Genomic DNA, 12121 nt, shown 5'->3' on the forward strand with positions numbered 1-12121 from the left:
TCCCTGAATCTTTCTAAGCTCAAACATCTGTACCTGAGTTTGGCACCTTTATGTGTGTGGCTTAAATAATTGAATTGTTCTCTAAGAGTCAAAGACACATGCAAACTCTGGAACTGGAAAAATGCTGACTGGATGATTATGAATTTAGCATTTTCATTCCTGTCCTGAGCCAATGCTCCCAGCTCAACGTCAGTTTCTACATTAATAAACTCTGTCCTGAAGCAGCTGTCTTCAACCACACAGCCAAACTTTGCAGCTGATTCAGGAGCTATACCTTGCCCTTCCGGAGTCCTATGACAGGGGCCTAATACTTGTAGACAGATTGGGCCAACTTTGTCCTGAGCTCCTGGATATACTCAGGTCCAAAAGAAAGACCAAGACAACCTCTTGTTACAATCTTCTGCCCTAAAAGTTTTCAGTCCTGGGTCTGTGACCTGGAGAGCAGACCCTCTCTTTGCTGGCAATAAACGAGGGAAGGTTGCTACATGGTACTGAGAAATGGAAGCCTAGAGTGGGGGATGGATGAAATCCTCTCTGGGATTATTGCAGCTTGTCAGCTCCCCCACAAAGACTGCCTACTTTCTGTCGGTTGCACACCATGAATGTGCTTTGTTTCTGGGGGAAGAAAAAAAATAAAGGCAAAGGCGTGTGCCCTCCTTTCTCAAAGGTCTGAACAATAACTGAATCCACACACTTTCCACCAAGAAGGAAATCACAGCTGTGCCCAACTTTTAAGTTTTTTCATTATTACTTAAAAATTGATACCAATCCAAATTTCCACTCCCTTCCCTCTCCCTACACAAACTCTTCCCTCACTCCTCTAACTCTAAGGGAGTGCCATGCACCCTGCCCTGTGGAAAGTCCAAGACCCTTCCTACCACACCTAGTTTGAGCAAAGAGAATAGGATCCCATGAAGCCGGCATATGCAAACAGAGACACATCCCAGTGTCACTATCAGTGGCCCCTCAGTCTGCCCCAGCTGTCAACCCCCTTCAGAGGGGCTTGGTTTGTCCCATGATTGTTCAATCCCAGTCCAGTTGGAGTTGGTGAGCTACCATTAGCTCATGCAAACTGTCTCAATGGATGACCCCTCATTGTCTTGAATTCCTTGCTCATACTCTCACTCCTTCCACTCTTCAACTGGATCTTGGGAGCTCAGTCCAGTGCTCCGATGTGGGTCCTTACCCTTTGTTCCCCATCTGTCGTTGGACAAAGGTTCTATGGAGTTTTAAGATGATCATCAGTCTGAGTACAGGGTAAGGTCAGTTCAGACACCCTCTTCTCTGCTGCTTAGGGTCTTAGTTGGGGTCATTGGCAATTTTCTAGTGCCAGGTTTCTTGCTAACTCCATAATGGCTCCCGCAATATATCTTTCCTAGATCTCACATCTGTCCTTCCTCCATCTCAGCTATCCCATTCCCTCAAGTTCTCCTCAACCCCCTTATCCCCTTCCTTCTACCCTCTGCCCCCCTACTCCCAAATTTTGTCTGATTCCAACATCCATTTGGGTCTATATATGTTTTTCTTTGGATTTGCCTTATTTCTTAGTTTCTCTAGGATCCTGAACTATAGGCTTATTGCACTTTGTTTATGACTAGTAAAAAATATGGAATGCTTCATGAATTTGTGTGTCATCCTTCCACAGGGGACATGCTAATCTCTCTGTACTGTTCCAATTTTAGTATATATGCTGCCTAAGCAAGCATGCCCAACATTTCTTGATTGCAGTTCATTCCAGATATAGTGAACTTGACAAGCAAACATAGCCACCCCACCAGGGAAGTTCCAGTAATGGGTGACAATAGGAAACCAAATAACTTCCCGGTGGATGCTTGAGAACTGTCTGAATCACCCTCGAGTAGAGTGGTTCAGATGAACAACCCGAAAAGTTATATCCATTGCAGGAATAACAGGGTAATGAAACTTCTTGGAATGGACCAATCTGATTCCATAGGTTCACCTTATACTACAGCTTTGCTTGAAAAAAAAAAGCTCATAAATATAGCTTTGTACACAGCTTATAAGCCCTGAACAATGAGGTATTCATCCTATGGCACCAAGTTCTTAGGCCCCGGAGGTTAAGGTAGATTGTGACTTAAAGTTCAAAGATTCGCTTTTGCAAGCAAGCAGCAAAACTCAGTTACTCTTGAGTGACAGAAGTGAGAAACTCCACTTTTCAATATTGTGGATTGCGTTACTGCAGTGTTTAGAAAAAAGTCTCTGGTAGATATTAGCTAGAGACCAGAGAAGCAGGCTTACTTTTTGAAGGCGTGTTGCTGACGTCTGTTGATGTTTATTATAGCAGGACTCAATTAACAGAAAGTGTGGATTTAACACCATTTTGGTGATAAAATCCCTGCTACATGTTACCTCAAGTGCCACTTCATTAGACCAAAATTTGTACACAATTGGTCTAACATTTTGATTAAAGTGAGGAAAAGAGGTTAGTATCGCCAGCGGTTGCTTTTCTGTCATTGTTTTAAAACACCACACCCATAGCAGCTTACAGGAAGGGTCTTTGTGAGGCTCAAGGTTCCGGAAGGTTGAGTGAACACGATGGCTGAGCTACACCATGTGGCAGAAATAGCTGTGAACTCAACATCTTAAAGCAAGCAGGTGGTATAGAGCACACTCAAGATGGTGCCAACTTTTTTTGGTTTGTTTTTTGCTTGTTTTTTTTTTGTTTCTGATTTTGTTTGATTGATTTGTTTGATTTTTTTTTTTTTGCAACCTCAAAGCCCATCCCCAGTGACACACTTTCCCCAGTAAAGCCAGAACTCCCTTGTAGGACCCATGGATCTACCCCTGCCTCTAGATTTTATTTTCAGGACAGTTTTTTCCAGTCAGCTAGACACCTGTTTGTTCCTGTGCACCCTCTGCCACCCTGGTTGTTAGCTATAGGGCCATTATTGACTCCACCTTAAGCATGATAATTTCCCACCTGCATGGGGGGTATTCCACTGCAGCAGCTAGATATTTAAAAGGTTTTTCCTAACTTTGAATAAACGGCATTCAGCTGATCTCCTTTAGAACGACCAAGGTGTCTTGTGTGTTTTTAATCTTTAGTCCCTTGCCTGGCTTGCAAATGGTACAATGACACGTGAACTGAACCAAGAGTAATACAGTTGGAGACCCATCAGAGAGATCAGATGTTGCACTTCCTAATCCTTCCCAAATGGGCCACCAACTGGGGATCAAATATTCATATGCCAAGACTTATGTGGTGGGGAGACGTCTCAAACTACAATACCCAATCAGAATCTGTGTCAAATCTAAAGGTGTAGAGGGCCGCAACCACACTCTCCACCATAGATGGCGCTGCACCGCCAGGTGAGCTAGAAAGCTCACATGTGTTGGTATTTTCCACTACTCCCAAGGTTTCACCTGGGACTGGGAGCAGTTGACCAATCCAAGAATGACACGTCCAGAGCGGGGTCTGTTTCCTTTATAAGGGATGGGTTCCATCCTATCTGGGTCTCCGCCATGTGGCTTATGCTCTAGCTCCCAAGAGACATAAAGCTTTTCTGCAGAAGGATCCTATGTGTACCGCGTGGTTCTTGCTGGCGAGACGGTAGCGCGGGACAACTGGTGCCGAAGCCCTCGGGACGCCGAGGAATCCTGACCACCGCACCGACGGGGATCTCTTGGATTCACCTTGGATTCAGGAAGGATTCAGAACTGCGGGTCTGCATAATCAGAGAGGTAATGTCTGTTCCTGGATTTTTCGGTTTTGAGCTTGACTTGTCTCCGCATTGGGAAGGTTTCATACAGGCCTTGATGCTTATCTTAGCAATTCTCTTATTTTCCGTCAGAAATTGCTTAAAAGATGAATCTTGCCAAGCGGTTGTTGCAAAGGCGGAGGAAATTCAGGACAGAATATCAGAAACTGAATGCAGTGGGAGGTTAGACGCGCGCGTGAGAAAAAAAATTAAGGAAAGAGGACCCTCCAGGAATTCTAAGGAAGTAAAAATGGGGGAGAACATTGGCCCACAAGGCCAAAAGCATGCAGGTTTGGCTGCAGCCATCATGCAGTCACAAAAACACCCTTTTAAAGGGCCAGACAGAAGAGTTTGCTTTAAATGCGGGAAGCCAGGACACTTAAAAAGGGACTGTAGGTCATCAGAAAAGGAGAGAGCGCCCCCTATGCTTTGCTCACGCTGTGGTAAAGGTTATCATAGGGCAGAGCTCTGCCGCTCCGTTAGGGACGCCCATGGTAAGATCCTCCCACCATTAGGAAACCCACAGATTGATGATCCAAAAAACGGGATGGCGGGCCCTCGGTCCCAGGGCCCCCAAAAATATGGGAACAAGTTCGTCAGGGCAACGACCGAGGGACCCTCGGAGGCAGAACAAGAGTGGACTTGTGTGCCTCCACCGACTTATTAATGCCTCAAATGGGGGTACAGCCCGTCCCTGTGCAGCTGCTTGAGCCCCTACCCCCTGGAAGCGTGGGCCTGATTTTAGGACGTGGCTCGCTTACCCTACAGGGATTAATCGTCCACCCAGGTCTCGTTGATAGTCAGCACACTGCTGAGATACAAGCCCTATGCTCTTGCCCTAGTGGAGTTTTTTCCATCAGTAAAGGAGACAGGATAGCTCAGTTACTGCTTCTCCCGGCAGACATCCACCAGAGGCCGGAGAATAGATTAATGGGGTCAACAGGACAGGATTCAGCCTACTTGGTTGTTAGCCTTCAAGATCGACCCAAATTGCCCCTTTGGGTCAATGGTAAATGCTTCGAAGGCATTTTGGACACCGGCGCAGACAAAAGTATTATCTCATCGCGCTGGTGGCCACAGTCCTGGCCAGTTACTGAGTCGTCTCATGCCCTACAGGGCTTGGGCGACAGTGCAAACCCCACCATTAGCTCCACCAGATTAACCTGGGAAACAGATGAAGGGCAGTCAGGATATTTTACACCATATGTCCTCCCCCTGCCGGTCAACTTATGGGGAAGAGACGTGATGTAGGGCATGGGATTGACCCTATCTAATGCATATTTATCTCAGGCCCAAGATATAATGATCAGAATGGGTCATAGGCCAGGAAGGGGCTTGGGTCGCTCCCAGCAGGGAATACGGGAGCCAATAAATCCTAAACCTAATATCAGCAAACAGGGCCTGGGTTTTTCCTAGGCGCCACTGGGGCAGCACGGCCCATACCGTGGAAAACAGAGACCCCCGTATGGGTTCCCCAGTGGCCACTTACCTCTGAAAAACTGGAAGCAGTGAATCAGCTAGTTAATGAGCAGTTGGCTCTGGGACACATAGAACCATCCACCTCTCCGTGGAATACACCCATTTTTGTCATTAGAAAGAAATCTGGAAGGTGGCGCTTGCTGCATGATTTGAGAGCAGTTAATGAACAAATGCACCTCTTTGGGCCTGTGCAGCGAGGACTCCCGGTGCTTTCAGCTTTGCCCAAATGGCTCTGTTCACCATAAATTTTTTAAATCTGGATGATAATGGCCAAAATGCTGCAACACGACATTGTTCGGATCCGCAGCGGCCCAAAGATTTGGTTAAGTGGAAAGATGTGCTTTCTAATGAATGGAAAGGCCCGGATCCCATCTTATTGAGATCCAGGGGAGCTGTTTGTGTCTTCCCACAGGATCAAGAAAGCCCATTCTGGTTGCCAGAGCGATTGACCCGAACAGTGAAGAGTGATCCACAACATACGGATTCGCCTGAGGACCTGGCTGCTGTTCCTCCTGCCATTTTGCGGATGGATGACAGAGCACCGATGGAGGACGCTCTCAGCCTTCCTGAAGTTGTTACCAGTCAACTATAGGATGGCGGTGTCTCCCCGATTTTTTACAACCAATAAGACTCTGGGCCCCCTCCCTACTGTCCTAGAGATGATTTATAAGCTTGGCCGTAAGACTTCAGTCCTGGGCCGTGTCTCTCATTCCCCTACTTCAAAGAATGGGTGGGGGTGGAAATGTTTTGGAACAGTCCTATGCTATGGATTAGTGTTTTTCCTCTGGATGGTCTGCTGACTCAAATCCCAAAATCGTAGGGACAAAGTGGTTATTGCACAAGCGTTGGCTGCCCTGGAACAGGGGGCCTCTACTGATGTGTGGTTATCTATGTTAAAGCAGTAAGGTTTAAGCCAACCAGCTCCTGCACCCCTAGGACTGTGGTCCATTGCACAGGGTGGAGTGCTTGGCTTAGCTAGCCCTGAAGGTTGTCGAGCTGAAGAGCATCGCACAGAGAATGGCCCTCTCTGAGAGATAAGTCGCTCTGCTTAAGGGTTTCTTGCCGTATATTCCCTTTCCCAGAAAATTGGCAGAGGGCAGGCCGGATAGGTTCCAGGTGTCATGAGCCTAGGGACAGATTCCGTGTAAGCCCATTTTAATGTTTTCATTTTGGGAAGTGCGACCTCTATCTTTACCTTCCTAGGGAGTTGCCTTTCTGCAAAGAAGTAAAATTAGGGGGAGATGTAGAGGGCCGCAACCACACTCTCCACCATAGATGGCGCTGCACCGCCAGGTGAGCTAGAAAGCTCACATGTGTTGGTATTTTCCACTACTCCCAAGGTTTCACCTGGGACTGGGAGCAGTTGACCAATCCAAGAATGACACGTCCAGAGTGGGGTCTGTTTCCTTTATAAGGGATGGGTTCCATCTTATCTGGGTCTCCGCCATGTGGCTTATGCTCTAGCTCCCAAGAGACATAAAGCTTTTCTGCAGAAGGATCCTATGTGTACCGCGTGGTTCTTGCTGGCGAGACGGTAGCGCGGGACATAAAGGTCCTCTTAAATTCAGAACCATATATTGGTTTCTAGGCAAAGCTGGGGCTCTGAAAGTATTTTGTACTTACACCTCTCCTGATATGGATTTTCTGAGTTCAAACAAACCAGCTCCCACTGTTGAGAACAAAACAATCAGCAGTGCTTGTTCTTGAGGTTACCTAGATCCTAGATGCCCTCCTTAGGAAGATCTATGAGATATGGATGCTCTTCTATGTGTTTGGATCCCTTACCCTACAGCCTATTTTGCGACACAATTGAGACAAGCATTGGCCAGCAAGTAATCACAGCTCCCTGATGTCATCCAAGAGACAGAAAAGTTTGTTCTTGGTGACATAAGAGCACTTAACTGCTCTTCACAGTGCAAACATGATAATGATACCGACTGTCTTTTAAGTGTTATATCAGAAACAAGCATTTGTGCCTCCCACAATGCCAGAGTTTGAGTGACAAATTCACAAGGTTTTGATTAAGTTCCAACATCAAATTCTTCTCTAGGACTCAAGAAAAAACATAGCTATGAGTCAATATAAAAATAATCATGAAGTTAATACACTGATTCTTCTAAGATACAATAGCATAGAACAAACATGGCTCCCAAAGGAGAGAAAGGACACTGACTAAAAGTTCAGACTAGGTCAAGACTGAAACCCATGAGGGTAATTCTAATCCTATAGTTCATATCTACCAGGTAGGGCACATGGCGGCATGTTGTAAGCGTCAAGAGGTTTGGGAAACCCCATTCGTGTGGACTTTTTGGTAGAAGACAACACCATGACTTCCTGTTGTGCTGGCTCTGCTCATTGTAGCTTCCCTTGGCAGATTTCCACATTCCTAGTATCTCCAATGGCCTTCACTGCCAGGACTGCCCGTGGTCTTCTCAGGAAGATCCCCGAAGGACCCAGCCCTGATGAACACTTCCTTGCCTCAAAGACCTTTGTAACATGAAGTAGCCCTGCTTCTTGTATCTGTCCTGCCCAGTACCCCACAACCAGCATTTCCCAGAGAAAAATCACACAGAGATCTCCATGAGTTATTGGATTGGCCCATTAGCTCTTGTAACTTAAGTTAGCCCATTATTTTTATTTATGTTAGCCACATGGCTCAGTACCTTTTCCAGCAGGGCACCTTACATCTTGCCTCTCCGGTGGTCTGGGCAGAACTGCAGAGGGAGATTCCTGCTTCCCAGAATATTCCTGTTCTTTGCTCCACCTCTACTTCCTGTCTGGGTTTCCCCTCCTATACTTCTTTCCTGGCCAATCAGCCATTTAAGATTTGATAGACTACAGACAATGCTCCCGCACCAGACCTTCCTTTGAAATCTGGGTAAAAGCCTCCGTGTCCTATGCCTTTCAATCTGCAAATGATGAGGCAAGAATGAGTCAGGTGATGAGGGAGGGACCAAAGGGTGACTTACAGGCTGCAATTCAACTAGTCCCACAGTGGCTAGCTGTGAACAGAAAGTTCTAGATCCTAGTAGTTGCCCAGTCCCACAAGACTGAATGTCTCAGCTGGACTTCTAGATAGGCTGGAGAATTATATCAAAGAAGTAGGCTCCAACATGTGTGAGGGAATGGATGTGCTAGCCATGCAAGGGCAAGCAAACAAAGTAAAAGATTTTCTTTTTGTGCTTACTTCCAAACTTCCCACAGAAGTATGACTTCCTGTCTCAAGATTTTGATTAAAGGTGTATATCTTCCCGTCTCTGTTCCTGAATCAAAGGCCTGTGTCTTCCACCTTCAGATCCAAGAAAAGAATCTCCAAGCCTGGAACCACAGCCTGCCCCTGCCTGGATTTACAGGCCTCTCACTGGTGTCCAGATCAGGGTCATTAATTCTGAAAAAGAGTCACAATGGGAGACCAAGCCCCACCAACAGTAGGGTCCATGGGTCTACCCCTCCTCCCATGGTTTAACTAGAGGACAGTTTCTGGTCAGACATCTTGTTGCATTTTCCAGCTAAACATTCTTTTTGTTCCTGTGCTCCCTCTGGCCCCCTGGTGGTTAGCTATAGGGCCATTGTTTACTCCATCTCGGGCATGGCATTTTCTCACTCTCTTTAGGAAATTCCATTGTGCATCAGCTAGGTATATAATGCTTTCTCTAAGTTTGAATAAACTGCATTCAGCTTTATCTTCTCACAAATGACCCATGTCTCTTGTGTGTTCTTTTAATCTCCAGGCCCTTGCTCAGCTTGAGAATGGTACCATAGTGTGAACTGTATAATGAGTGTAACATAGTCATCCCAACCAACCAACCATCCAGCAACTAGCAATAAAATACCTACTGAAGGAAGCCTTGGCCTTTCTGCTCTGAAGAACTGCCCCAGGATGTTATTCCCTGACAATGTTTGAGGTGGCCTTCCTGAACAGATGTGCATGTGTCCTGAGGGCCATGGTGCCTGCCTGGCCCCTACCACCTCTTCGCATTGGATCACTGATAAAGGCACCCCCACACGCCTGGAGACCTTGAAGGTTCTGCTTAATGAAGTTGTACGTATTACACATAAGCCTAGCCTCAGGATAGGAACCATCAGAATGCTGGCATTAAGACCCTGTCCATCACTTACTGCCACCTCTCACAGACTTGACTACCTCCCCCAATCCCTGAATCCTTCTGAGCTCAAACATCTGTACCTGAGTTTGGCACCTTTATGTGAGTGACATAAAACAATTGGATTATTCTTTAAGAATCAAAGACACATGCAAACTCTGGAACTGGAGAAATGTTGACTGGATGATTACAAATTTAGTATTTTTATACCAATGCTCCCAGCTCAAGGTCAGTTTCTACATTAATAAACTCTGTCCTGAAGCAACTGTCTTCAACCACACAGCCAAACTGAGCAGCTGATCCAGGAGCTATACCCTGCCCTTCTGCAGTCCTATGACAGGGGCCTAATACTTGTAGACAGATTGGAACATCTTTGTCCTGAGCTCCTGGATATACTCAGGTACAAAACAAAGACCAAGACAAACTCTTTTGTTACAATCTTCTGCCCTAAAAGTTAAATTTTGGGTCTGTGACCTGGAGAGCAGACCCTCTCTTTGCTGGCAATAAACTAGGGAAAGTTGCTATATGGTATCGAGAAATGGAAGCCTAGAATGGGGGATTGATGAAATCCTCTCTGGGATTATTGCAGCTTGACAGCTCCCCACAAAGACTGCCTACTTTCTGTCCATTGCACATAATAAATGTGCTTTGTTTCTGGGGGAAGAAAAAAAGATCAAGGCACAGGCATGTGCCTTCCTGTCTCAAAGGTCTGGACTAGAACTGGATTCACACACTTTCCACCAAGAAGGAAATCACAGTTGTGCCCAACTTCTAAGTTTTTATTATAACTTAAAAACAATACCAATCCAAATTTTACCACTCCCCTTCCCAGTCCCCTCCTCCCTCTCCCTACACAGAGCCTCCCACCTACCAATCCAACCCTAAGGAGGGCCATGTGTCCTGCCATGTAGAAAGTTCATGGCCCTCCCTACTACATCTTGGTTGAGCAAGGTTTACATCCAAAGATAGTAGGATCCCATGAAGCCAGCATATGCAAGTAGAGACACATCCCAGTGTCACTGTCAGTGGCCCCTCAGTCTGCCCTAATTGTCAATCCCCTTCAGAAGGACTTGATTTGTTCCATGCTTATTCACTCCCAGTCCAATTAGAGTTGGTGAGCTACCATTAGCTCAAGCAAACTCTCAGTGGATGACCCCTCATGGATTTGAATTCTTTGCTTATACTCTGACTCCTTCCACTCTTCAACTGGAACTTGGGAGCTCAGTCCAGTGTTTTGATGTGGGTCATTGCCTCTTTTCCCATCTGTTGTTGGACAAAGGGTCTATGGTGATATTTAAGATAATCAGTCTGACTACAGGGTAAGATCAGTTCAGATACCCTGTCCTCTACTGCTTATGGTCTTAACTGGGGTCATCCCTGTGGGTTCGTGGGCAATTTTCTAGTGCCAAGTTTCTTACTAACTCCATAATGGCTCCCTCAATATATCTCTTTCCTTGCTCTCATATCTGTCCTTCCTCCATCTCAACTATCCCCATTCCCTCAAGTTCTTGTCAACCCCCGTTCTTCCCCCTTCCTTCTACCTCCTGCTCCCTGATCCCAAATTTGTCTGATTCCAATTGCCAGTTGAGTCTGTATATATTTTTCTTTGGATTCACCTTATTTCTTAGTTTCTCTAGGATCCTGAACTATAGGCTTATTGTACTTTGTTTATGACTAATAAAAAATATGGAAAGCTTCACGATTTGTGTGTCATCCTTCCACAGGGACCATGCTAATCTCTCTCTATCACTCCAATTTTAGTATATATGCTGCCTTAGCAAGCATGCCCAACATTTCTTGATTGCAGTTCATTCCAGATACAGTGAACTTGATAAGCAAAAATAGCCATCCCACCAGGGGAGCCCCAGGAATGGGTAACAATGGGAAACCAAATAATTCCTGATGGATCCTAGCGAGCATCCTGATCCACCCTCAAACAAAAGTGGTTCAGAAGAACAAACAGCAAAGTTATATCCATTGCAGGAATAACAGGGACATGAAATTTCTTGTTATGGACAAATCTGACCCCATAGGTTCATTATCTACTCCAGATTTACTTAAGAAAGAAATAAAGAAAGGAAGGAAGGAAGGAAGGAAGGAAGGAAGGAAGGAAGGAAGGAAGGATGAGAAAAGAAAGCTCATAAATGTAGCTTTGTCCACAGCTCACAAGACCTGAACACTGAAGTATTCATCCTATGGCATCACGTTCTTGGGCCTTTCTGGCATTTACCCAGAGATTATGGTAGATTGTGACTTAAATTTGAAAGATTCTCTTTTGCAAGACACTAACAAAACTCAGAAGGGGTGGGGAAAGGACAAAGGCAAATGATGGGGGCAAGAATTAGTCAGGTGATGAGGGAGGGACCAAAGGGTGACTTACAGGCTGCAATTCAACTAGTCCCACAATGGTTAGCTGTGAACAGAAAGTTCTAGATCCTAGTAGTTGCCCAGTCCCACAAGACTGGAAGTCTCAGCTGGACTTCTAGATAGGTTAGAAAATTATATCAAAGAAGTAGGCTCCAAAATGTGTGAGGGAATGGATGTGCTAGCCATGCAAGGGCAAGCAAACAAAGTAAAAGATTTTCTTTTTGTGCTTACACCCAAACTTCCCACAGAAGTATGACTTCCTGTCTCAAGATATTGATTGAAGGTGTGTATCTTCCCGCCTCTGTATCTGAATCAAAGGCCTGTGTCTTCCAACCTTCAGATCCAAGACAAAGAGTCTCCAAGCCTGGAACCACAGTCTGCCCCTGCCTGGATTTACAGGCCTCTCACTGGTGTCCAGATTAGGGTCATTAATTCTGAAAAAGAGTCACAATG

At 45.7% G+C, this 12121-nt stretch overlaps 2 non-coding genes across 2 annotated transcripts; both read right to left on the reverse strand.

Annotated features, from left to right (window-relative positions):
• Positions 1-1600: 1600 nt before the first annotated feature.
• On the reverse strand, positions 1601-1706 carry LOC148121180 (U6 spliceosomal RNA). The gene has a single exon (XR_015738660.1). It is a non-coding gene; the product is annotated as a U6 spliceosomal RNA (small nuclear RNA).
• Positions 1707-10981: 9275 nt separating this feature from the next.
• On the reverse strand, positions 10982-11086 carry LOC148121181 (U6 spliceosomal RNA). The gene has a single exon (XR_015738661.1). It is a non-coding gene; the product is annotated as a U6 spliceosomal RNA (small nuclear RNA).
• Between the last annotated feature and the right edge of the window lie 1035 nt (positions 11087-12121).

The sequence above is a fragment of the Myodes glareolus genome, chromosome 8 (assembly GCF_982192425.1).
Source record: "Myodes glareolus chromosome 8, mMyoGla1.1, whole genome shotgun sequence".
Lineage (NCBI taxonomy): Eukaryota > Metazoa > Chordata > Mammalia > Rodentia > Cricetidae > Myodes > Myodes glareolus.